This window comes from Phyllobates terribilis, unplaced genomic scaffold, assembly GCF_046119375.1.
Source record: "Phyllobates terribilis strain yellow unplaced genomic scaffold, ASM4611937v1 Scaffold_377__1_contigs__length_1856515, whole genome shotgun sequence".
NCBI classification, from domain to species: Eukaryota; Metazoa; Chordata; class Amphibia; order Anura; family Dendrobatidae; genus Phyllobates; species Phyllobates terribilis.
Window position 1 is genome coordinate 273,260 of NW_027363137.1, and position 23,906 is coordinate 297,165.

The 23,906-nt window shown below is 47.9% G+C and overlaps 13 non-coding genes and 3 pseudogenes across 13 annotated transcripts; all 16 read left to right on the forward strand.

The window, feature by feature from the left end:
* Nucleotides 1–119: 119 nt before the first annotated feature.
* On the forward strand, nt 120–310 carry LOC141223692 (U2 spliceosomal RNA). The gene has a single exon (XR_012291255.1). It is a non-coding gene; the product is annotated as a U2 spliceosomal RNA (small nuclear RNA).
* A 1,115-nt stretch (nt 311–1,425) lies between these two features.
* LOC141223793 (U2 spliceosomal RNA) lies at nt 1,426–1,515 on the forward strand (annotated as a pseudogene).
* Nucleotides 1,516–7,037: 5,522 nt separating this feature from the next.
* Nucleotides 7,038–7,232, forward strand: LOC141223757 (U2 spliceosomal RNA). Its single transcript, XR_012291315.1, has one exon. It is a non-coding gene; the product is annotated as a U2 spliceosomal RNA (small nuclear RNA).
* A 1,115-nt stretch (nt 7,233–8,347) lies between these two features.
* Nucleotides 8,348–8,439, forward strand: LOC141223806 (U2 spliceosomal RNA; annotated as a pseudogene).
* A 789-nt stretch (nt 8,440–9,228) lies between these two features.
* On the forward strand, nt 9,229–9,412 carry LOC141223768 (U2 spliceosomal RNA). Its single transcript, XR_012291324.1, has one exon. It is a non-coding gene; the product is annotated as a U2 spliceosomal RNA (small nuclear RNA).
* Nucleotides 9,413–10,527: 1,115 nt separating this feature from the next.
* LOC141223807 (U2 spliceosomal RNA) lies at nt 10,528–10,619 on the forward strand (annotated as a pseudogene).
* A 796-nt stretch (nt 10,620–11,415) lies between these two features.
* LOC141223783 (U2 spliceosomal RNA) lies at nt 11,416–11,600 on the forward strand. The gene has a single exon (XR_012291336.1). It is a non-coding gene; the product is annotated as a U2 spliceosomal RNA (small nuclear RNA).
* A 1,115-nt stretch (nt 11,601–12,715) lies between these two features.
* On the forward strand, nt 12,716–12,906 carry LOC141223726 (U2 spliceosomal RNA). Its single transcript, XR_012291287.1, has one exon. It is a non-coding gene; the product is annotated as a U2 spliceosomal RNA (small nuclear RNA).
* Nucleotides 12,907–14,021: 1,115 nt separating this feature from the next.
* LOC141223729 (U2 spliceosomal RNA) lies at nt 14,022–14,212 on the forward strand. Its single transcript, XR_012291289.1, has one exon. It is a non-coding gene; the product is annotated as a U2 spliceosomal RNA (small nuclear RNA).
* Nucleotides 14,213–15,327: 1,115 nt separating this feature from the next.
* Nucleotides 15,328–15,518, forward strand: LOC141223704 (U2 spliceosomal RNA). Its single transcript, XR_012291266.1, has one exon. It is a non-coding gene; the product is annotated as a U2 spliceosomal RNA (small nuclear RNA).
* A 1,115-nt stretch (nt 15,519–16,633) lies between these two features.
* Nucleotides 16,634–16,824, forward strand: LOC141223707 (U2 spliceosomal RNA). The gene has a single exon (XR_012291269.1). It is a non-coding gene; the product is annotated as a U2 spliceosomal RNA (small nuclear RNA).
* A 1,115-nt stretch (nt 16,825–17,939) lies between these two features.
* On the forward strand, nt 17,940–18,130 carry LOC141223716 (U2 spliceosomal RNA). Its single transcript, XR_012291277.1, has one exon. It is a non-coding gene; the product is annotated as a U2 spliceosomal RNA (small nuclear RNA).
* Nucleotides 18,131–19,248: 1,118 nt separating this feature from the next.
* Nucleotides 19,249–19,439, forward strand: LOC141223727 (U2 spliceosomal RNA). The gene has a single exon (XR_012291288.1). It is a non-coding gene; the product is annotated as a U2 spliceosomal RNA (small nuclear RNA).
* A 1,118-nt stretch (nt 19,440–20,557) lies between these two features.
* On the forward strand, nt 20,558–20,748 carry LOC141223739 (U2 spliceosomal RNA). The gene has a single exon (XR_012291299.1). It is a non-coding gene; the product is annotated as a U2 spliceosomal RNA (small nuclear RNA).
* A 1,115-nt stretch (nt 20,749–21,863) lies between these two features.
* On the forward strand, nt 21,864–22,054 carry LOC141223751 (U2 spliceosomal RNA). Its single transcript, XR_012291310.1, has one exon. It is a non-coding gene; the product is annotated as a U2 spliceosomal RNA (small nuclear RNA).
* A 1,115-nt stretch (nt 22,055–23,169) lies between these two features.
* Nucleotides 23,170–23,360, forward strand: LOC141223763 (U2 spliceosomal RNA). The gene has a single exon (XR_012291319.1). It is a non-coding gene; the product is annotated as a U2 spliceosomal RNA (small nuclear RNA).
* The last annotated feature ends 546 nt before the right edge of the window (nt 23,361–23,906 follow it).

Sequence of the window (23,906 nt, forward strand, 5' to 3'; positions counted from 1 at the left end):
CATGTAAGGGATCTAGAGGTTGACAACATGTCTTCTTAATGGGAGTCCAGGAGCTCATCTCCACAAATGGACTTTTCAGGATCCTTGGGTGGCTCCGTAGTTTGAAACCAATTCTGGTTATCGCTTCTCGGCCTTTTGGCTAAGATCAAGTGTAGTATCTGTTCTTATCAGTTTAATATCTGATACGTCCCCTATCTGGGGACCATATATTAAATGGATTTTTAGAACAGGGAGATGGAAAAAGAGCTTGCTCTGTCCACTCCACGCATTGACCTGGTATTGCAGTATCTCCAGGACCGGTGCACCCCTTCTTTAATGCAGTTTCTAAAATCAGAAAGAATTGAATTCAATGTTTTTTGTTCATTTTGCTTGTTTGTCGGATTTTGGGATGGACTCTTTGGCTTTGCTTTTCTTCTCCTCATTGGATTTTTCATGTTCAAAGTTGCAGAAGCCAGATTACAAGCTCATTTTGGTTCAACTTCAGCAACTGTGCATTGCATTGCCATGTAATGTGATGCAATGCTATCTTTCTAGCTCTCCCTTTTTACTTCCTTTTGGATAAACAGACATATTAGGCAAGCATTTTGGAGCTTTCACCTAAATAACTACAGGTGGTGAGATAAGCTGCACAATATAATTGACCTTTCAGTATATTGTTGCACACACACCATCTATTTAGCAAATGCCCTTGTTATCAACAGCAGCCTTTTAAACTCACCTGAGCTAACAGGTATGTGCGCTGGTTACTCTGCTGCGCTTAAAATTTCTTTTTTGGTTTGCTACAATGCCTTTTCTGAAACGTTGTCTCCTTCTGCTGGAACACTGACTTCTTTCATTTAATGCCTGCAGACTATAAAAGAGAACCCAACCCAAAAAGTTTGGTTGATTAGTCTGTGGCATTCTGTTAAACTGTTGCTTATGGCGGTCTCTGTGAGCTTCTCAGCGACATTCAGCCAGCCAGGTATCCTGCCTGCAGTAGATGGAATGTGGCAATGGAACGCTGGCTGCGCGTGTCATAATAGGCTCTGAGCCTTTATATACCTGTGCACAGCAGCAGCCACCTTCAGTCTGCTGCTGGACAGCCAGCAGCAGCAGCAGCAGGAGAGGTATGTAATCAGGAGCCCTCCTGCTAAGGGTAGACAGCTGCTCGTTCCACCCCACCCCCCGCCTTAATTGGTTCTCCTCCCTTCCAACGGTGTTGAGGCGGGTGGGAACAGCAGGGGGTGAAGGTGCTGTGTTTAAAGAGGTGGAGTTATGCAGATCTAAAACGCGTGGATTGCAGTAGCAGCAAGCCGAAAAGTGCAGGCATGTAAGGGATCTAGAGGTTGACAACATGTCTTCTTAACGGGAGTCCAGGAGCTCATCTCCACAAATGGACTTTTCAGGATCCTTGGGTGGCTCCGTAGTTTGAAACCAATTCTGGTTATCGCTTCTCGGCCTTTTGGCTAAGATCAAGTGTAGTATCTGTTCTTTTAAGAACACAAGAGCTGCGATCTACACTTGACGAGAGCGATCGAACTCGGAAGGAGAAGAGCTTCGGAGCCCAGCTGACATCGGAGAAGGAAGGCGGATATCGGTGGGAGGAAGAAGCTCTAAAGAATCCAGAAGAAGACGAAGACTCGGAGAAGAATCGGGCTGTCCTGTGGAATCTTCGAGGAAGAAAATCATCGAGACAAAGACCTTTCGGGGAATTTGTCCAGAACACGACGGGAGAAGAATCTGCATAGCTCCACCCATTCCGGGAAGAGTTCCAGATCCAGCTCCAAGAAGTAACTGCAGGAGGAAAGCCATGGCAAGCGCTGCGAGGAAGGCCGAAAAGAAGAGCCTGGAGCAGGGGACAGCCAGGAGGGCCCAGCCAGGAGCCGATTCTGACCCCAAGGACTCTGCCTCCACGACTGGCCAGCAGAAGGGACCCCAGAAGCCCCGCCACGAAGCTCCAGCCCTGGAGCCATGGATGCGGCAGACGGTGGCCCTGAAGCTGAAGGAAGTGGATGGGAGGGTGCCGTACATGTCCTCGGACGTGTTCTGCCAGAAGATGCTGCTGGATCGAGGCTTCTCCAGGTCGGACACCCTCAGCATCCAGACCTTCTTGACGGGGATCTTCTTCGTCACCTTCGCCACTGTGAACACCTGCAGGAGGTTCTGGGAAATGGTAAGCGCAAAAGGACCGGATAATTCTTTCTCTGCCTTTACAGGTAGCTGCCCTATCCAGAGGGACGAAAGGAGGATCACGGTCTCCATGCGCAACCCGCACACCCCAGGCCAAGACATCTGTACCTTCCTGAGACGCTTCTGTTTGGTTGTGAAGGAACCCTCTCACATCCTGAATGGACTTGGCTTCTGGACAGGTAAGTGGTCGGTGACCGTTAGACTTCACAGGGACCTGGCGTACTCAGACGGACTTCGGCACCTGCCCCCGACATCCTCCCTGGGCAACTCCTACGGCCTCATCTATTACCCGGACATGCCGCGGAACTGCAGGAGATGCGGCAAGAACGGCCACGAGATGAAGGACTGCAAGGAGGATGCCTGCAGGATTTGTCGAGTGACGGGACACAGCTCGAAAGACTGCCCGAAGAAGACATCCTGCAACCTGTGTGGGCTGGCGGCTCATCTGTACAAGGATTGCCCCAAGCGTGAGAGATCCTGGGCATCGGTGGTTGCGACGACCCCAGCTACGGAGGACAAGGCCCCGACGACCAGGCCTGTGAAGGTCAAGGCCGAGACGACCAAGGCCAAAGCGGTCAAGGAGTCGGTGGCCAAAGCCCCAGCGACGGTCCCAGCAGCTCCGAAGCAGAAGAAAAAGTCAAAGGAGGGTAAGAGTTCTGTCACCCCTCTCTCGATCCCTCCCCCTGCCACCCCCGTCCAATTCCCCCCCACCCCGGCCACCCCTGCTGAGGATTCCACTTTCTCTTCCTCCTTCCCCTACTCCTCAGCAGGTGTCCTTTCCCCTGCCCCGGCAGCCACTTTCCCTCCCCAGACCATGGTAGTGGTGGAATTAACCTTTCCTCCACCCGCCGCTATCTATTCCGAGGAGGATTTTCCCCTTCTTGTCTCCCCAGTTCCAACCCGGGGAAAGAGGAAGGTGGAGGACAGCCCTGCTACTGAATCCTCCAAAAAGAAGATTCTGGATTTCGTAGGCGAAAAGGAGGATACCCTCCCTGAGCCAGAAGAGATGGAGCACATGGTTGAGACCCTGGTGGCCGAGCCAGAAGAGGAGGAACTGGTGGTCGCCGAGATCGAGGCCGCGCTGCTTTACCAGATGGAGGAAGAGGGCCTGCTGGTGATCCCGTCACCAGCAGTCAACACCGACGAGGGACCACCCGACCGGAGTGGTAACTAAGGTGTATTGCCTGCGCTAACTTTTTCTTTTTTCCCTACATGATGGCTAATATTAACTTATTTTCCATTAATGTCAGGAGCATCAAGGACAAGTTCAGACGTCAGACTATTTATGCCTTCCTTACTTCCCAGTTGTGTGATGTTTATATGTTGCAGGAATGTTCCCTTCCCTCCTCTAGGTCCTTCAAACATCTGGCCAGGGAGTGGTCCCACGGTCCATCCTACTGGTCCGGTGGGGGTGACTGCAAGTCTGCGGGGGTCGCAATTCTGATCAGGGGGGGCGCATTCACGCTTGAGTCCGTCCAGGAGCTCATCTGCGGCAGGGCTCTTGTTGTAGATGGCAACTGGGCGGGAGAACCTGTCAGGTTCATCAACGTGTATGCGTCCCCACTGAAGAATGAGCGTTTGGAGCTTTTCCAGACCCTGCGGCTTCAGCTTGCCACCACCAGGACCTTAGTGATGGCCGGGGATTTCAACTGCCCCATCGAGGAGGATGGTCGTAGTTCTGGCACATCTGCCAAGTTGGACATCACGTCCAAGCTGCTCATCGAGATGGTAACCGAGGCCTCTCTTCAGGACGTGGTGGGCTCCATGGGGAGAGGCTCCACGAACTATTCGTGGAGCCGACCCGATGGCTCACTCCGCTCCAGGATTGACTTTGTGTTCACCTCTCGGGCAGTCAGGCAGAGTAGGCACTCGATGGTCTCCTGCTTCTTCTCCGACCACAGAGCCATTCACTTACAAGGTGTCCTCGGCGACGGTTTTCCGTCCGGCCCCGGCTCCTGGAAGCTGAATTGTGCTCTGCTGGCTCAGGATGAAGTCGTGGAGGAGCTGAGAGCAGCCTACGCAATGTGGCAGTCCTACAAGGGTAGCTTCCAAACAGTCTCTGATTGGTGGGAATATGTTAAACTTGAGTTTCGCTGTTTCTTTCAGGCCAAGGGTCGACAACAGGCGTGTGAGAAGAGGAGGGACTTCAGAGGGCTGCAGCGCGAGCTGCGGTCGCTGCAGGACCTTCTTCACTGCGGCTGGGACGTGAGGGAGGAGCTGGAGGAGACCAAGAAGAGCCTGAAAAGGCACTTTGAGGAGGAGTCCAAGCGAATCGTCTTCCGTTCCAAAGTGGAGAATCTGGAGAAGGGTGAGAAATGTAACTCATTCTTTTTCAGGAAACTTCATGCCGGTCACACGCCCCTGAACGAGCTGCGAGACGAGAGCGGAAACATGCGACGTGGGAAGGAGGACGTGATGAGGGTCGTCAGCGACTTCTACAGCGAACTCTACTCCCACAAGACTACTGACCCTGACGCTGCTGATAAGTTCCTGTCAGGTATCACTAACCATCTTGATCCTGCAGGCACGGCAGCCTTGGACAAACCTCTGATGGTGGGCGAATTGCTCTCTGCCGCTAAATCCTTTAGGACCGGCAGGACCCCGGGCAGTGATGGTCTTCCAGCGGAGCTCTATGTAGCGCTGGGAGACCTCATCTGTCCGGACCTGTTGGACCTGTACGAGGAGATGGTGGTGGAGGGTAGAATGCCTCCATCTTTGAGGGAAGGAATGGTCACGATCCTGTACAAGCGGAAGGGAGAGAGGTGCGACCTGAGGAATTGGCGTCCCATTACTCTGCTCAACGTGGACTACAAGATCCTGGCCAAGACGATGGCGACACGACTTAAGACGATCATCGGACGGATCATCCACCCGGACCAGACCTGCGGCATCCCTGGACGTCGCATCGCAGACAGCCTCGCTCTCGTGCGGGACACGGTCGAGTACATCAAGGTCCGCCGCGCACACGCGGCCCTGGTCTCCTTGGATCAGGAGAAGGCCTTCGACCGGGTTTCCCACGAGTTCATGGGCCGAGCTCTGCACCGGTTAGGTTTGGGTAACATGTTTTGTTCGTATGTCCGTCTGATGTATTTTGATATCCACAGCTCGGTGTTGGTGAACGGCTGGAAGACTGACCCCTTCCCTGTCCTCTCTGGGGTCAGACAAGGCTGCCCTCTATCACCTCTTCTTTTTGTTTGTGTTATAGAACTCTTCGCAGAGGCTATCCGGCAGAATGGAGAGATCAGAGGGATCACCGCACCGGGTCCGGGACGACACGAGGTCAAGTGCTCGCTCTACATGGACGACGTCACCGTCTTCTGCGCTGATCGTGGTTCAGTCGACACCCTCGTCCAGACGTGTGAGAGGTTCGGCCGGGCTTCAGGGGCCAAAGTCAACTGCAGGAAGTCGGAAGCCATGCTCTTCGGGGATTGGCAGCAGGCCTCCTCCGCCCCCTTCCCCTTCAACATTCAACCGGATTTCCTCAAGGTGCTGGGAGTCTGGTTCGGGAAGGAAGGAGCGGCCCTCAAGTCCTGGCAAGAACGCTTGGCCAAGGTGAAGCAACGGATCGGACTCTGGAGCCTCAGACACCTCACTTGTGAGGGTAAGGCACTCGTCCTGCGTAATGAGGTCCTGCCCGTCTTGCAGTACACGGCGCAGGCCTGGCCCCCACACGTCACTGTGTGCAGGGCCATTACCAGGACAGTGTTTCACTTTGTCTGGGGATCCAAGATGGACAGAGTCAGGCGGGCCGTCATGTACAAGGAGCCTCGCAAGGGTGGGAAGGGCGTTCCAGATATCCCCACCCTCCTGCGATCCTCTTTTGTGTGTGATTGTGTCCGCCGGACTTTGCAAGTCAAGAATGGCTCCGCGGGCAGGTCCATGTCTCGCTTCTTCCTGCTTCCTCTTTGGAGGCGACTCGGCTGGGACAAGTGGGACAGCTCCTTCCCCTACAACTGGACGACGCCATGGTTCTACGGAGACGTCGTTCGATTTGTGGGGGAGCATCAACTGGAGGGACTCAAGCCCGACTTGTGGAAGCCCAAAACTATCCACAAGCTAATCAGAGCCAAGGATGACGTGGAGAACATCACAGGACTTCACCAGGACACGCTGGAGACTGTGTGGACAAATGTGTCGTCTGACAGGCTGACCAACGGGCACAAGGACTTGTCGTGGATGGCGATTCAGGGCGGACTGCCCGTCCGGTCATTCATGCATGCCCGGAACCTGTGCAAGACCCGGTACTGCCCAAGGTGCCCCTTCGTGGAGGAAACATCTTTGCACACTTTTTGGGACTGCGGATTTGCACAGCGCCTATTGACTGCACTTGAGGACGACCTGAGGAACTCTGTCCCCAGGGCGAGCCTATCGCACCATTCTGTGCTTTACGGACTCTTCCCTGGGGTTCATACCGTCGGAGCCATCCAGGAGGCTTGGCGCCTTATGAACTGCTTCAAGGATGCCGTTTGGGTCGCCAGGAACCGGCTCATCTTGAGGAGGGAGAGGATGTCCATCCAGGACTGCCGCAGGCTGATCCACAGCCTGCTCAGAGACTATTCCATCATGGACGGTCCGGAGGACGAGGATGAGGACTAAACCCCTCCTCCCCCTCTCCCCTTATGTGTCTTGTCTTTCAATAAAGCTTCGGGCCTGTGATTTTCCCCTCCCCATCCCCTTTTTCCCAATCCCCATCCCTTATCACGGTTCGTCGTACTGTATTGATTGACATGCTTTTTCTTTCAGATTGAGTGTTTTGTGTAGCATAGGGGTGTGATGTGTCTAGTTAGTGCGTCGTATCCTCATGCTATGTAAATATGATGTAGAATTCTGTGAGTACTGGGCTGCGGCACTGTACACTGTCTGTTAACTTATTTTTTGTGCTAATAAAAGATATATTCAATCAAAAAAAATCTGTTCTTATCAGTTTAATATCTGATACGTCCCCTATCTGGGGACCATATATTAAATGGATTTTTAGAACAGGTAGATGGAAAAAGAGCTTGCTCTGTCCACTCCACGCATTGACCTGGTATTGCAGTATCTCCAGGACCGGTGCACCCCTTCTTTAATGCAGTTTCTAAAATCAGAAAGAATTGAATTCAATGTTTTTTGTTCATTTTGCTTGTTTGTCGGATTTTGGGATGGACTCTTTGGCTTTGCTTTTCTTCTCCTCATTGGATTTTTCATGTTCAAAGTTGCAGAAGCCAGATTACAAGCTCATTTTGGTTCAACTTCAGCAACTGTGCATTGCATTGCCATGTAATGTGATGCAATGCTATCTTTCTAGCTCTCCCTTTTTACTTCCTTTTGGATAAACAGACATATTAGGCAAGCATTTTGGAGCTTTCACCTAAATAACTACAGGTGGTGAGATAAGCTGCACAATATAATTGACCTTTCAGTATATTGTTGCACACACACCATCTATTTAGCAAATGCCCTTGTTATCAACAGCAGCCTTTTAAACTCACCTGAGCTAACAGGTATGTGCGCTGGTTACTCTGCTGCGCTTAAAATTTCTTTTTTGGTTTGCTACAATGCCTTTTCTGAAACGTTGTCTCCTTCTGCTGGAACACTGACTTCTTTCATTTAATGCCTGCAGACTATAAAAGAGAACCCAACCCAAAAAGTTTGGTTGATTAGTCTGTGGCATTCTGTTAAACTGTTGCTTATGGCGGTCTCTGTGAGCTTCTCAGCGACATTCAGCCAGCCAGGTATCCTGCCTGCAGTAGATGGAATGTGGCAATGGAACGCTGGCTGCGCATGTCATAATAGGCTCTGAGCCTTTATATACCTGTGCACAGCAGCAGCCACCTTCAGTCTGCTGCTGGACAGCCAGCAGCAGCAGCAGCAGGAGAGGTATGTAATCAGGAGCCCTCCTGCTAAGGGTAGACAGCTGCTCGTTCCACCCCACCCCCCGCCTTAATTGGTTCTCCTCCCTTCCAACGGTGTTGAGGCGGGTGGGAACAGCAGGGGGTGAAGGTGCTGTGTTTAAAGAGGTGGAGTTATGCAGATCTAAAACGCGTGGATTGCAGCAGCAGCAAGCCGAAAAGTGCAGGCATGTAAGGGATCTAGAGGTTGACAACATGTCTTCTTAACGGGAGTCCAGGAGCTCATCTCCACAAATGGACTTTTCAGGATCCTTGGGTGGCTCCGTAGTTTGAAACCAATTCTGGTTATCGCTTCTCGGCCTTTTGGCTAAGATCAAGTGTAGTATCTTTCGAAAAGGCGGTTTTGGATGTTGGCCGCCCTAGTAGATTGATACATTATGCACACTGGGGTTTAGGCGCTTGTTAGTACGCCAGGTGGCTAATATAGTCATCTGGTGGAAAGCATGGCCCCCCAGGATCGACGCCATTGGGCCGGGGAAGATCGAAAGCCCGAAGTGTGAAGTGCCCCAGGAGTGGTGACCCTGGGGTGCCTTAACTCACTGGGATTGGGAACCCCACTTGAGTTTATGGCACATTTGCACAAGCACTTTAAATTTTCTTTCTTCACACACACCCTTATTCCGGGCCTTCTGGCCTTAGGATGGGGAATTTTTCAATTCCCGGTCGAAGGTCCGGGCAGTATTATACTGTGAAACCTTCACTATTTATTTAATTTCTTTGTCACTGTGTGTCCACTTATTCACGTGTGTCACGTCCTACTAGGATTTTGTCGGGATGCGGTTCCCTTACGGGTTCCTCTCTTGGCAGGTCTAGGGGGGGAGTGTGTGGCCATCAGGTTCCGCTCCCCCCTGAACCCCCCTGGCTCTCCTCTTTCGGGAGGAGAGCGTTGTTGGCTCCCCTCTTCCGGGAGGGGAGCACAGTCTTTGGCTCCCAGTGCCTTGCTCGGGTGAGAACTCGGGCAGGTGCTGGGGGTAAGATTGGGTCGCCTCTGGCTCCGGCTGGAGGTGGCTATTTGTCCCTGTTCCTCGCTGTGGCCTTCTGGCTCGGAGGGACGGGGAATGGTTTGGGGGACCCTTCTCCTTTTGGAGAGGGTTTCAAGAAGACCAGCATCCTAGTGCACTTTTTTTGTGGCACTTGTCACTTTTTTAAGCGCACTCGGGTTTTGTACACGAATTCGGGCTTTCGAAAAAAAAAAAAAATCTGTTCTTATCAGTTTAATATCTGATACGTCCCCTATCTGGGGACCATATATTAAATGGATTTTTAGAACAGGGAGATGGAAAAAGAGCTTGCTCTGTCCACTCCACGCATTGACCTGGTATTGCAGTATCTCCAGGACCGGTGCACCCCTTCTTTAATGCAGTTTCTAAAATCAGAAAGAATTGAATTCAATGTTTTTTGTTCATTTTGCTTGTTTGTCGGATTTTGGGATGGACTCTTTGGCTTTGCTTTTCTTCTCCTCATTGGATTTTTCATGTTCAAAGTTGCAGAAGCCAGATTACAAGCTCATTTTGGTTCAACTTCAGCAACTGTGCATTGCATTGCCATGTAATGTGATGCAATGCTATCTTTCTAGCTCTCCCTTTTTACTTCCTTTTGGATAAACAGACATATTAGGCAAGCATTTTGGAGCTTTCACCTAAATAACTACAGGTGGTGAGATAAGCTGCACAATATAATTGACCTTTCAGTATATTGTTGCACACACACCATCTATTTAGCAAATGCCCTTGTTATCAACAGCAGCCTTTTAAACTCACCTGAGCTAACAGGTATGTGCGCTGGCTACTCTGCTGCGCTTAAAATTTCTTTTTTGGTTTGCTACAATGCCTTTTCTGAAACGTTGTCTCCTTCTGCTGGAACACTGACTTCTTTCATTTAATGCCTGCAGACTATAAAAGAGAACCCAACCCAAAAAGTTTGGTTGATTAGTCTGTGGCATTCTGTTAAACTGTTGCTTATGGCGGTCTCTGTGAGCTTCTCAGCGACATTCAGCCAGCCAGGTATCCTGCCTGCAGTAGATGGAATGTGGCAATGGAACGCTGGCTGCGCGTGTCATAATAGGCTCTGAGCCTTTATATACCTGTGCACAGCAGCAGCCACCTTCAGTCTGCTGCTGGACAGCCAGCAGCAGCAGCAGCAGGAGAGGTATGTAATCAGGAGCCCTCCTGCTAAGGGTAGACAGCTGCTCGTTCCACCCCACCCCCCGCCTTAATTGGTTCTCCTCCCTTCCAACGGTGTTGAGGCGGGTGGGAACAGCAGGGGGTGAAGGTGCTGTGTTTAAAGAGGTGGAGTTATGCAGATCTAAAACGCGTGGATTGCAGCAGCAGCAAGCCGAAAAGTGCAGGCATGTAAGGGATCTAGAGGTTGACAACATGTCTTCTTAACGGGAGTCCAGGAGCTCATCTCCACAAATGGACTTTTCAGGATCCTTGGGTGGCTCCGTAGTTTGAAACCAATTCTGGTTATCGCTTCTCGGCCTTTTGGCTAAGATCAAGTGTAGTATCTTTCGAAAAGGCGGTTTTGGATGTTGGCCGCCCTAGTAGATTGATACATTATGCACACTGGGGTTTAGGCGCTTGTTAGTACGCCAGGTGGCTAATATAGTCATCTGGTGGAAAGCATGTTTCCCCAGGATCGACGCCATTGGGCCGGGGAAGATCGAAAGCCCGAAGTGTGAAGTGCCCCAGGAGTGGTGACCCTGGGGTGCCTCAACTCACTGGGATTGGGAACCCCACTTGAGTTTATGGCACATTTGCACTAGCACTTCAATATTTCTTTCTTCACACACACCCTTATTCCGGGCCTTCTGGCCTTAGGATGGGGAATTTTTCAATTCCCGGTCGAAGGTCCGGGCAGTATTATACTGTGAAACCTTCACTATTTATTTAATTTTTTTGTCACTGTGTGTCCACTTTTTCACGTGTGTCCACGTCCTTACTAGGATTTTGTCGGGATGCGGTTCCCTTACGGGTTCCTCTCTTGGCAGGTCTAGGGGGGGAGTGTGTGGCCATCAGGTTCCGCTCCCCCCTGAACCCCCCTGGCTCTCCTCTTTCTGGAGGAGAGCGTTGTTGGCTCCCCTCTTCCGGGAGGGGAGCACAGTCTTTGGCTCCCAGTGCCTTGCTCGGGTGAGAACTCGGGCAGGTGCTGGGGGTAAGATTGGGTAGCCTCTGGCTCCGGCTGGAGGTGGCTATTTGTCCCTGTTCCTCGCTGTGGCCTTCTGGCTCGGAGGGACGGGGAATGGTTTGGGGGACTCTTCTCCTTTTGGAGAGGGTTTCAAGAAGACCAGCATCCTAGTGCACTTTTTTTGTGGCACTTGTCACTTTTTTAAGCGCACTCGGGTTTTGTACACGAATTCGGGCTTTAAAAAAAAAAAAAAAAAAAAAATCTGTTCTTATCAGTTTAATATCTGATACGTCCCCTATCTGGGGACCATATATTAAATGGATTTTTAGAACAGGGAGATGGAAAAAGAGCTTGCTCTGTCCACTCCACGCATTGACCTGGTATTGCAGTATCTCCAGGACCGGTGCACCCCTTCTTTAATGCAGTTTCTAAAATCAGAAAGAATTGAATTCAATGTTTTTTGTTCATTTTGCTTGTTTGTCGGATTTTGGGATGGACTCTTTGGCTTTGCTTTTCTTCTCCTCATTGGATTTTTCATGTTCAAAGTTGCAGAAGCCAGATTACAAGCTCATTTTGGTTCAACTTCAGCAACTCTGCATTGCATTGCCATGTAATGTGATGCAATGCTATCTTTCTAGCTCTCCCTTTTTACTTCCTTTTGGATAAACAGACATATTAGGCAAGCATTTTGGAGCTTTCACCTAAATAACTACAGGTGGTGAGATAAGCTGCACAATATAATTGACCTTTCAGTATATTGTTGCACACACACCATCTATTTAGCAAATGCCCTTGTTATCAACAGCAGCCTTTTAAACTCACCTGAGCTAACAGGTATGTGCGCTGGTTACTCTGCTGCGCTTAAAATTTCTTTTTTGGTTTGCTACAATGCCTTTTCTGAAACGTTGTCTCCTTCTGCTGGAACACTGACTTCTTTCATTTAATGCCTGCAGACTATAAAAGAGAACCCAACCCAAAAAGTTTGGTTGATTAGTCTGTGGCATTCTGTTAAACTGTTGCTTATGGCGGTCTCTGTGAGCTTCTCAGCGACATTCAGCCAGCCAGGTATCCTGCCTGCAGTAGATGGAATGTGGCAATGGAACGCTGGCTGCGCGTGTCATAATAGGCTCTGAGCCTTTATATACCTGTGCACAGCAGCAGCCACCTTCAGTCTGCTGCTGGACAGCCAGCAGCAGCAGCAGCAGGAGAGGTATGTAATCAGGAGCCCTCCTGCTAAGGGTAGACAGCTGCTCGTTCCACCCCACCCCCCGCCTTAATTGGTTCTCCTCCCTTCCAACGGTGTTGAGGCGGGTGGGAACAGCAGGGGGTGAAGGTGCTGTGTTTAAAGAGGTGGAGTTATGCAGATCTAAAACGCGTGGATTGCAGCAGCAGCAAGCCGAAAAGTGCAGGCATGTAAGGGATCTAGAGGTTGACAACATGTCTTCTTAACGGGAGTCCAGGAGCTGATCTCCACAAATGGACTTTTCAGGATCCTTGGGTGGCTCCGTAGTTTGAAACCAATTCTGGTTATCGCTTCTCGGCCTTTTGGCTAAGATCAAGTGTAGTATCGGTTCTTATCAGTTTAATATCTGATACGTCCCCTATCTGGGGACCATATATTAAATGGATTTTTAGAACAGGGAGATGGAAAAAGAGCTTGCTCTGTCCACTCCACGCATTGACCTGGTATTGCAGTATCTCCAGGACCGGTGCACCCCTTCTTTAATGCAGTTTCTAAAATCAGAAAGAATTGAATTCAATGTTTTTTGTTCATTTTGCTTGTTTGTCGGATTTTGGGATGGACTCTTTGGCTTTGCTTTTCTTCTCCTCATTGGATTTTTCATGTTCAAAGTTGCAGAAGCCAGATTACAAGCTCATTTTGGTTCAACTTCAGCAACTGTGCATTGCATTGCCATGTAATGTGATGCAATGCTATCTTTCTAGCTCTCCCTTTTTACTTCCTTTTGGATAAACAGACATATTAGGCAAGCATTTTGGAGCTTTCACCTAAATAACTACAGGTGGTGAGATAAGCTGCACAATATAATTGACCTTTCAGTATATTGTTGCACACACACCATCTATTTAGCAAATGCCCTTGTTATCAACAGCAGCCTTTTAAACTCACCTGAGCTAACAGGTATGTGCGCTGGTTACTCTGCTGCGCTTAAAATTTCTTTTTTGGTTTGCTACAATGCCTTTTCTGAAACGTTGTCTCCTTCTGCTGGAACACTGACTTCTTTCATTTAATGCCTGCAGACTATAAAAGAGAACCCAACCCAAAAAGTTTGGTTGATTAGTCTGTGGCATTCTGTTAAACTGTTGCTTATGGCGGTCTCTGTGAGCTTCTCAGCGACATTCAGCCAGCCAGGTATCCTGCCTGCAGTAGATGGAATGTGGCAATGGAACGCTGGCTGCGCGTGTCATAATAGGCTCTGAGCCTTTATATACCTGTGCACAGCAGCAGCCACCTTCAGTCTGCTGCTGGACAGCCAGCAGCAGCAGCAGCAGGAGAGGTATGTAATCAGGAGCCCTCCTGCTAAGGGTAGACAGCTGCTCGTTCCACCCCACCCCCCGCCTTAATTGGTTCTCCTCCCTTCCAACGGTGTTGAGGCGGGTGGGAACAGCAGGGGGTGAAGGTGCTGTGTTTAAAGAGGTGGAGTTATGCAGATCTAAAACGCGTGGATTGCAGCAGCAGCAAGCCGAAAAGTGCAGGCATGTAAGGGATCTAGAGGTTGACAACATGTCTTCTTAACGGGAGTCCAGGAGCTGATCTCCACAAATGGACTTTTCAGGATCCTTGGGTGGCTCCGTAGTTTGAAACCAATTCTGGTTATCGCTTCTCGGCCTTTTGGCTAAGATCAAGTGTAGTATCGGTTCTTATCAGTTTAATATCTGATACGTCCCCTATCTGGGGACCATATATTAAATGGATTTTTAGAACAGGGAGATGGAAAAAGAGCTTGCTCTGTCCACTCCACGCATTGACCTGGTATTGCAGTATCTCCAGGACCGGTGCACCCCTTCTTTAATGCAGTTTCTAAAATCAGAAAGAATTGAATTCAATGTTTTTTGTTCATTTTGCTTGTTTGTCGGATTTTGGGATGGACTCTTTGGCTTTGCTTTTCTTCTCCTCATTGGATTTTTCATGTTCAAAGTTGCAGAAGCCAGATTACAAGCTCATTTTGGTTCAACTTCAGCAACTGTGCATTGCATTGCCATGTAATGTGATGCAATGCTATCTTTCTAGCTCTCCCTTTTTACTTCCTTTTGGATAAACAGACATATTAGGCAAGCATTTTGGAGCTTTCACCTAAATAACTACAGGTGGTGAGATAAGCTGCACAATATAATTGACCTTTCAGTATATTGTTGCACACACACCATCTATTTAGCAAATGCCCTTGTTATCAACAGCAGCCTTTTAAACTCACCTGAGCTAACAGGTATGTGCGCTGGTTACTCTGCTGCGCTTAAAATTTCTTTTTTGGTTTGCTACAATGCCTTTTCTGAAACGTTGTCTCCTTCTGCTGGAACACTGACTTCTTTCATTTAATGCCTGCAGACTATAAAAGAGAACCCAACCCAAAAAGTTTGGTTGATTAGTCTGTGGCATTCTGTTAAACTGTTGCTTATGGCGGTCTCTGTGAGCTTCTCAGCGACATTCAGCCAGCCAGGTATCCTGCCTGCAGTAGATGGAATGTGGCAATGGAACGCTGGCTGCGCGTGTCATAATAGGCTCTGAGCCTTTATATACCTGTGCACAGCAGCAGCCACCTTCAGTCTGCTGCTGGACAGCCAGCAGCAGCAGCAGCAGGAGAGGTATGTAATCAGGAGCCCTCCTGCTAAGGGTAGACAGCTGCTCGTTCCACCCCACCCCCCGCCTTAATTGGTTCTCCTCCCTTCCAACGGTGTTGAGGCGGGTGGGAACAGCAGGGGGTGAAGGTGCTGTGTTTAAAGAGGTGGAGTTATGCAGATCTAAAACGCGTGGATTGCAGCAGCAGCAAGCCGAAAAGTGCAGGCATGTAAGGGATCTAGAGGTTGACAACATGTCTTCTTAACGGGAGTCCAGGAGCTCATCTCCACAAATGGACTTTTCAGGATCCTTGGGTGGCTCCGTAGTTTGAAACCAATTCTGGTTATCGCTTCTCGGCCTTTTGGCTAAGATCAAGTGTAGTATCTGTTCTTATCAGTTTAATATCTGATACGTCCCCTATCTGGGGACCATATATTAAATGGATTTTTAGAACAGGGAGATGGAAAAAGAGCTTGCTCTGTCCACTCCACGCATTGACCTGGTATTGCAGTATCTCCAGGACCGGTGCACCCCTTCTTTAATGCAGTTTCTAAAATCAGAAAGAATTGAATTCAATGTTTTTTGTTCATTTTGCTTGTTTGTCGGATTTTGGGATGGACTCTTTGGCTTTGCTTTTCTTCTCCTCATTGGATTTTTCATGTTCAAAGTTGCAGAAGCCAGATTACAAGCTCATTTTGGTTCAACTTCAGCAACTGTGCATTGCATTGCCATGTAATGTGATGCAATGCTATCTTTCTAGCTCTCCCTTTTTACTTCCTTTTGGATAAACAGACATATTAGGCAAGCATTTTGGAGCTTTCACCTAAATAACTACAGGTGGTGAGATAAGCTGCACAATATAATTGACCTTTCAGTATATTGTTGCACACACACCATCTATTTAGCAAATGCCCTTGTTATCAACAGCAGCCTTTTAAACTCACCTGAGCTAACAGGTATGTGCGCTGGTTACTCTGCTGCGCTTAAAATTTCTTTTTTGGTTTGCTACAATGCCTTTTCTGAAACGTTGTCTCCTTCTGCTGGAACACTGACTTCTTTCATTTAATGCCTGCAGACTATAAAAGAGAACCCAACCCAAAAAGTTTGGTTGATTAGTCTGTGGCATTCTGTTAAACTGTTGCTTATGGCGGTCTCTGTGAGCTTCTCAGCGACATTCAGCCAGCCAGGTATCCTGCCTGCAGTAGATGGAATGTGGCAATGGAACGCTGGCTGCGCGTGTCATAATAGGCTCTGAGCCTTTATATACCTGTGCACAGCAGCAGCCACCTTCAGTCTGCTGCTGGACAGCCAGCAGCAGCAGCAGCAGGAGAGGTATGTAATCAGGAGCCCTCCTGCTAAGGGTAGACAGCTGCTCGTTCCACCCCACCCCCCGCCTTAATTGGTTCTCCTCCCTTCCAACGGTGTTGAGGCGGGTGGGAACAGCAGGGGGTGAAGGTGCTGTGTTTAAAGAGGTGGAGTTATGCAGATCTAAAACGCGTGGATTGCAGCAGCAGCAAGCCGAAAAGTGCAGGCATGTAAGGGATCTAGAGGTTGACAACATGTCTTCTTAACGGGAGTCCAGGAGCTCATCTCCACAAATGGACTTTTCAGGATCCTTGGGTGGCTCCGTAGTTTGAAACCAATTCTGGTTATCGCTTCTCGGCCTTTTGGCTAAGATCAAGTGTAGTATCTGTTCTTATCAGTTTAATATCTGATACGTCCCCTATCTGGGGACCATATATTAAATGGATTTTTAGAACAGGGAGATGGAAAAAGAGCTTGCTCTGTCCACTCCACGCATTGACCTGGTATTGCAGTATCTCCAGGACCGGTGCAGCCCTTCTTTAATGCAGTTTCTAAAATCAGAAAGAATTGAATTCAATGTTTTTTGTTCATTTTGCTTGTTTGTCGGATTTTGGGATGGACTCTTTGGCTTTGCTTTTCTTCTCCTCATTGGATTTTTCATGTTCAAAGTTGCAGAAGCCAGATTACAAGCTCATTTTGGTTCAACTTCAGCAACTGTGCATTGCATTGCCATGTAATGTGATGCAATGCTATCTTTCTAGCTCTCCCTTTTTACTTCCTTTTGGATAAACAGACATATTAGGCAAGCATTTTGGAGCTTTCACCTAAATAACTACAGGTGGTGAGATAAGCTGCACAATATAATTGACCTTTCAGTATATTGTTGCACACACACCATCTATTTAGCAAATGCCCTTGTTATCAACAGCAGCCTTTTAAACTCACCTGAGCTAACAGGTATGTGCGCTGGTTACTCTGCTGCGCTTAAAATTTCTTTTTTGGTTTGCTACAATGCCTTTTCTGAAACGTTGTCTCCTTCTGCTGGAACACTGACTTCTTTCATTTAATGCCTGCAGACTATAAAAGAGAACCCAACCCAAAAAGTTTGGTTGATTAGTCTGTGGCATTCTGTTAAACTGTTGCTTATGGCGGTCTCTGTGAGCTTCTCAGCGACATTCAGCCAGCCAGGTATCCTGCCTGCAGTAGATGGAATGTGGCAATGGAACGCTGGCTGCGCGTGTCATAATAGGCTCTGAGCCTTTATATACCTGTGCACAGCAGCAGCCACCTTCAGTCTGCTGCTGGACAGCCAGCAGCAGCAGCAGCAGGAGAGGTATGTAATCAGGAGCCCTCCTGCTAAGGGTAGACAGCTGCTCGTTCCACCCCACCCCCCGCCTTAATTGGTTCTCCTCCCTTCCAACGGTGTTGAGGCGGGTGGGAACAGCAGGGGGTGAAGGTGCTGTGTTTAAAGAGGTGGAGTTATGCAGATCTAAAACGCGTGGATTGCAGCAGCAGCAAGCCGAAAAGTGCAGGCATGTAAGGGATCTAGAGGTTGACAACATGTCTTCTTAACGGGAGTCCAGGAGCTCATCTCCACAAATGGACTTTTCAGGATCCTTGGGTGGCTCCGTAGTTTGAAACCAATTCTGGTTATCGCTTCTCGGCCTTTTGGCTAAGATCAAGTGTAGTATCTGTTCTTATCAGTTTAATATCTGATACGTCCCCTATCTGGGGACCATATATTAAATGGATTTTTAGAACAGGGAGATGGAAAAAGAGCTTGCTCTGTCCACTCCACGCATTGACCTGGTATTGCAGTATCTCCAGGACCGGTGCACCCCTTCTTTAATGCAGTTTCTAAAATCAGAAAGAATTGAATTCAATGTTTTTTGTTCATTTTGCTTGTTTGTCGGATTTTGGGATGGACTCTTTGGCTTTGCTTTTCTTCTCCTCATTGGATTTTTCATGTTCAAAGTTGCAGAAGCCAGATTACAAGCTCATTTTGGTTCAACTTCAGCAACTGTGCATTGCATTGCCATGTAATGTGATGCAATGCTATCTTTCTAGCTCTCCCTTTTTACTTCCTTTTGGATAAACAGACATATTAGGCAAGCATTTTGGAGCTTTCACCTAAATAACTACAGGTGGTGAGATAAGCTGCACAATATAATTGACCTTTCAGTATATTGTTGCACACACACCATCTATTTAGCAAATGCCCTTGTTATCAACAGCAGCCTTTTAAACTCACCTGAGCTAACAGGTATGTGCGCTGGTTACTCTGCTGCGCTTAAAATTTCTTTTTTGGTTTGCTACAATGCCTTTTCTGAAACGTTGTCTCCTTCTGCTGGAACACTGACTTCTTTCATTTAATGCCTGCAGACTATAAAAGAGAACCCAACCCAAAAAGTTTGGTTGATTAGTCTGTGGCATTCTGTTAAACTGTTGCTTATGGCGGTCTCTGTGAGCTTCTCAGCGACATTCAGCCAGCCAGGTATCCTGCCTGCAGTAGATGGAATGTGGCAATGGAACGCTGGCTGCGCGTGTCATAATAGGCTCTGAGCCTTTATATACCTGTGCACAGCAGCAGCCACCTTCAGTCTGCTGCTGGACAGCCAGCAGCAGCAGCAGCAGCAGGAGAGGTATGTAATCAGGAGCCCTCCTGCTAAGGGTAGACAGCTGCTCGTTCCACCCCACCCCCCGCCTTAATTGGTTCTCCTCCCTTCCAACGGTGTTGAGGCGGGTGGGAACAGCAGGGGGTGAAGGTGCTGTGTTTAAAGAGGTGGAGTTATGCAGATCTAAAACGCGTGGATTGCAGCAGCAGCAAGCCGAAAAGTGCAGGCATGTAAGGGATCTAGAGGTTGACAACATGTCTTCTTAACGGGAGTCCAGGAGCTCATCTCCACAAATGGACTTTTCAGGATCCTTGGGTGGCTCCGTAGTTTGAAACCAATTCTGGTTATCGCTTCTCGGCCTTTTGGCTAAGATCAAGTGTAGTATCTGTTCTTATCAGTTTAATATCTGATACGTCCCCTATCTGGGGACCATATATTAAATGGATTTTTAGAACAGGGAGATGGAAAAAGAGCTTGCTCTGTCCACTCCACGCATTGACCTGGTATTGCAGTATCTCCAGGACCGGTGCACCCCTTCTTTAATGCAGTTTCTAAAATCAGAAAGAATTGAATTCAATGTTTTTTGTTCATTTTGCTTGTTTGTCGGATTTTGGGATGGACTCTTTGGCTTTGCTTTTCTTCTCCTCATTGGATTTTTCATGTTCAAAGTTGCAGAAGCCAGATTACAAGCTCATTTTGGTTCAACTTCAGCAACTGTGCATTGCATTGCCATGTAATGTGATGCAATGCTATCTTTCTAGCTCTCCCTTTTTACTTCCTTTTGGATAAACAGACATATTAGGCAAGCATTTTGGAGCTTTCACCTAAATAACTACAGGTGGTGAGATAAGCTGCACAATATAATTGACCTTTCAGTATATTGTTGCACACACACCATCTATTTAGCAAATGCCCTTGTTATCAACAGCAGCCTTTTAAACTCACCTGAGCTAACAGGTATGTGCGCTGGTTACTCTGCTGCGCTTAAAATTTCTTTTTTGGTTTGCTACAATGCCTTTTCTGAAACGTTGTCTCCTTCTGCTGGAACACTGACTTCTTTCATTTAATGCCTGCAGACTATAAAAGAGAACCCAACCCAAAAAGTTTGGTTGATTAGTCTGTGGCATTCTGTTAAACTGTTGCTTATGGCGGTCTCTGTGAGCTTCTCAGCGACATTCAGCCAGCCAGGTATCCTGCCTGCAGTAGATGGAATGTGGCAATGGAACGCTGGCTGCGCGTGTCATAATAGGCTCTGAGCCTTTATATACCTGTGCACAGCAGCAGCCACCTTCAGTCTGCTGCTGGACAGCCAGCAGCAGCAGCAGCAGCAGGAGAGGTATGTAATCAGGAGCCCTCCTGCTAAGGGTAGACAGCTGCTCGTTCCACCCCACCCCCCGCCTTAATTGGTTCTCCTCCCTTCCAACGGTGTTGAGGCGGGTGGGAACAGCAGGGGGTGAAGGTGCTGTGTTTAAAGAGGTGGAGTTATGCAGATCTAAAACGCGTGGATTGCAGCAGCAGCAAGCCGAAAAGTGCAGGCATGTAAGGGATCTAGAGGTTGACAACATGTCTTCTTAACGGGAGTCCAGGAGCTCATCTCCACAAATGGACTTTTCAGGATCCTTGGGTGGCTCCGTAGTTTGAAACCAATTCTGGTTATCGCTTCTCGGCCTTTTGGCTAAGATCAAGTGTAGTATCTGTTCTTATCAGTTTAATATCTGATACGTCCCCTATCTGGGGACCATATATTAAATGGATTTTTAGAACAGGGAGATGGAAAAAGAGCTTGCTCTGTCCACTCCACGCATTGACCTGGTATTGCAGTATCTCCAGGACCGGTGCACCCCTTCTTTAATGCAGTTTCTAAAATCAGAAAGAATTGAATTCAATGTTTTTTGTTCATTTTGCTTGTTTGTCGGATTTTGGGATGGACTCTTTGGCTTTGCTTTTCTTCTCCTCATTGGATTTTTCATGTTCAAAGTTGCAGAAGCCAGATTACAAGCTCATTTTGGTTCAACTTCAGCAACTGTGCATTGCATTGCCATGTAATGTGATGCAATGCTATCTTTCTAGCTCTCCCTTTTTACTTCCTTTTGGATAAACAGACATATTAGGCAAGCATTTTGGAGCTTTCACCTAAATAACTACAGGTGGTGAGATAAGCTGCACAATATAATTGACCTTTCAGTATATTGTTGCACACACACCATCTATTTAGCAAATGCCCTTGTTATCAACAGCAGCCTTTTAAACTCACCTGAGCTAACAGGTATGTGCGCTGGTTACTCTGCTGCGCTTAAAATTTCTTTTTTGGTTTGCTACAATGCCTTTTCTGAAACGTTGTCTCCTTCTGCTGGAACACTGACTTCTTTCATTTAATGCCTGCAGACTATAAAAGAGAACCCAACCCAAAAAGTTTGGTTGATTAGTCTGTGGCATTCTGTTAAACTGTTGCTTATGGCGGTCTCTGTGAGCTTCTCAGCGACATTCAGCCAGCCAGGTATCCTGCCTGCAGTAGATGGAATGTGGCAATGGAACGCTGGCTGCGCGTGTCATAATAGGCTCTGAGCCTTTATATACCTGTGCACAGCAGCAGCCACCTTCAGTCTGCTGCTGGACAGCCAGCAGCAGCAGCAGCAGGAGAGGTATGTAATCAGGAGCCCTCCTGCTAAAGGTAGACAGCTGCTCGTTCCACCCCACCCCCTGCCTTAATTGGTTCTCCTCCCTTCCAACGGTGTTGAGGCGGGTGGGAACAGCAGGGGGTGAAGGTGCTGTGTTTAAAGAGGTGGAGTTATGCAGATCTAAAACGCGTGGATTGCAGCAGCAGCAAGCCGAAAAGTGCAGGCATGTAAGGGATCTAGAGGTTGACAACATGTCTTCTTAACGGGAGTCCAGGAGCTCATCTCCACAAATGGACTTTTCAGGATCCTTGGGTGGCTCCGTAGTTTGAAACCAATTCTGGTTATCGCTTCTCGGCCTTTTGGCTAAGATCAAGTGTAGTATCTGTTCTTATCAGTTTAATATCTGATACGTCCCCTATCTGGGGACCATATATTAAATGGATTTTTAGAACAGGGAGATGGAAAAAGAGCTTGCTCTGTCCACTCCACGCATTGACCTGGTATTGCAGTATCTCCAGGACCGGTGCACCCCTTCTTTAATGCAGTTTCTAAAATCAGAAAGAATTGAATTCAATGTTTTTTGTTCATTTTGCTTGTTTGTCGGATTTTGGGATGGACTCTTTGGCTTTGCTTTTCTTCTCCTCATTGGATTTTTCATGTTCAAAGTTGCAGAAGCCAGATTACAAGCTCATTTTGGTTCAACTTCAGCAACTGTGCATTGCATTGCCATGTAATGTGATGCAATGCTATCTTTCTAGCTCTCCCTTTTTACTTCCTTTTGGATAAACAGACATATTAGGCAAGCATTTTGGAGCTTTCACCTAAATAACTACAGGTGGTGAGATAAGCTGCACAATATAATTGACCTTTCAGTATATTGTTGCACACACACCATCTATTTAGCAAATGCCCTTGTTATCAACAGCAGCCTTTTAAACTCACCTGAGCTAACAGGTATGTGCGCTGGTTACTCTGCTGCGCTTAAAATTTCTTTTTTGGTTTGCTACAATGCCTTTTCTGAAACGTTGTCTCCTTCTGCTGGAACACTGACTTCTTTCATTTAATGCCTGCAGACTATAAAAGAGAACCCAACCCAAAAAGTTTGGTTGATTAGTCTGTGGCATTCTGTTAAACTGTTGCTTATGGCGGTCTCTGTGAGCTTCTCAGCGACATTCAGCCAGCCAGGTATCCTGCCTGCAGTAGATGGAATGTGGCAATGGAACGCTGGCTGCGCGTGTCATAATAGGCTCTGAGCCTTTATATACCTGTGCACAGCAGCAGCCACCTTCAGTCTGCTGCTGGACAGCCAGCAGCAGCAGCAGCAGGAGAGGTATGTAATCAGGAGCCCTCCTGCTAAGGGTAGACAGCTGCTCGTTCCACCCCACCCCCCGCCTTAATTGGTTCTCCTCCCTTCCAACGGTGTTGAGGCGGGTGGGAACAGCAGGGGGTGAAGGTGCTGTGTTTAAAGAGGTGGAGTTATGCAGATCTAAAACGCGTGGATTGCAGCAGCAGCAAGCCGAAAAGTGCAGGCATGTAAGGGATCTAGAGGTTGACAACATGTCTTCTTAACGGGAGTCCAGGAGCTCATCTCCACAAATGGACTTTTCAGGATCCTTGGGTGGCTCCGTAGTTTGAAACCAATTCTGGTTATCGCTTCTCGGCCTTTTGGCTAAGATCAAGTGTAGTATCTGTTCTTATCAGTTTAATATCTGATACGTCCCCTATCTGGGGACCATATATTAAATGGATTTTTAGAACAGGGAGATGGAAAAAGAGCTTGCTCTGTCCACTCCACGCATTGACCTGGTATTGCAGTATCTCCAGGACCGGTGCACCCCTTCTTTAATGCAGTTTCTAAAATCAGAAAGAATTGAATTCAATGTTTTTTGTTCATTTTGCTTGTTTGTCGGATTTTGGGATGGACTCTTTGGCTTTGCTTTTCTTCTCCTCATTGGATTTTTCATGTTCAAAGTTGCAGAAGCCAGATTACAAGCTCATTTTGGTTCAACTTCAGCAACTGTGCATTGCATTGCCATGTAATGTGATGCAATGCTATCTTTCTAGCTCTCCCTTTTTACTTCCTTTTGGATAAACAGACATATTAGGCAAGCATTTTGGAGCTTTCACCTAAATAACTACAGGTGGTGAGATAAGCTGCACAATATAATTGACCTTTCAGTATATTGTTGCACACACACCATCTATTTAGCAAATGCCCTTGTTATCAACAGCAGCCTTTTAAACTCACCTGAGCTAACAGGTATGTGCGCTGGTTACTCTGCTGCGCTTAAAATTTCTTTTTTGGTTTGCTACAATGCCTTTTCTGAAACGTTGTCTCCTTCTGCTGGAACACTGACTTCTTTCATTTAATGCCTGCAGACTATAA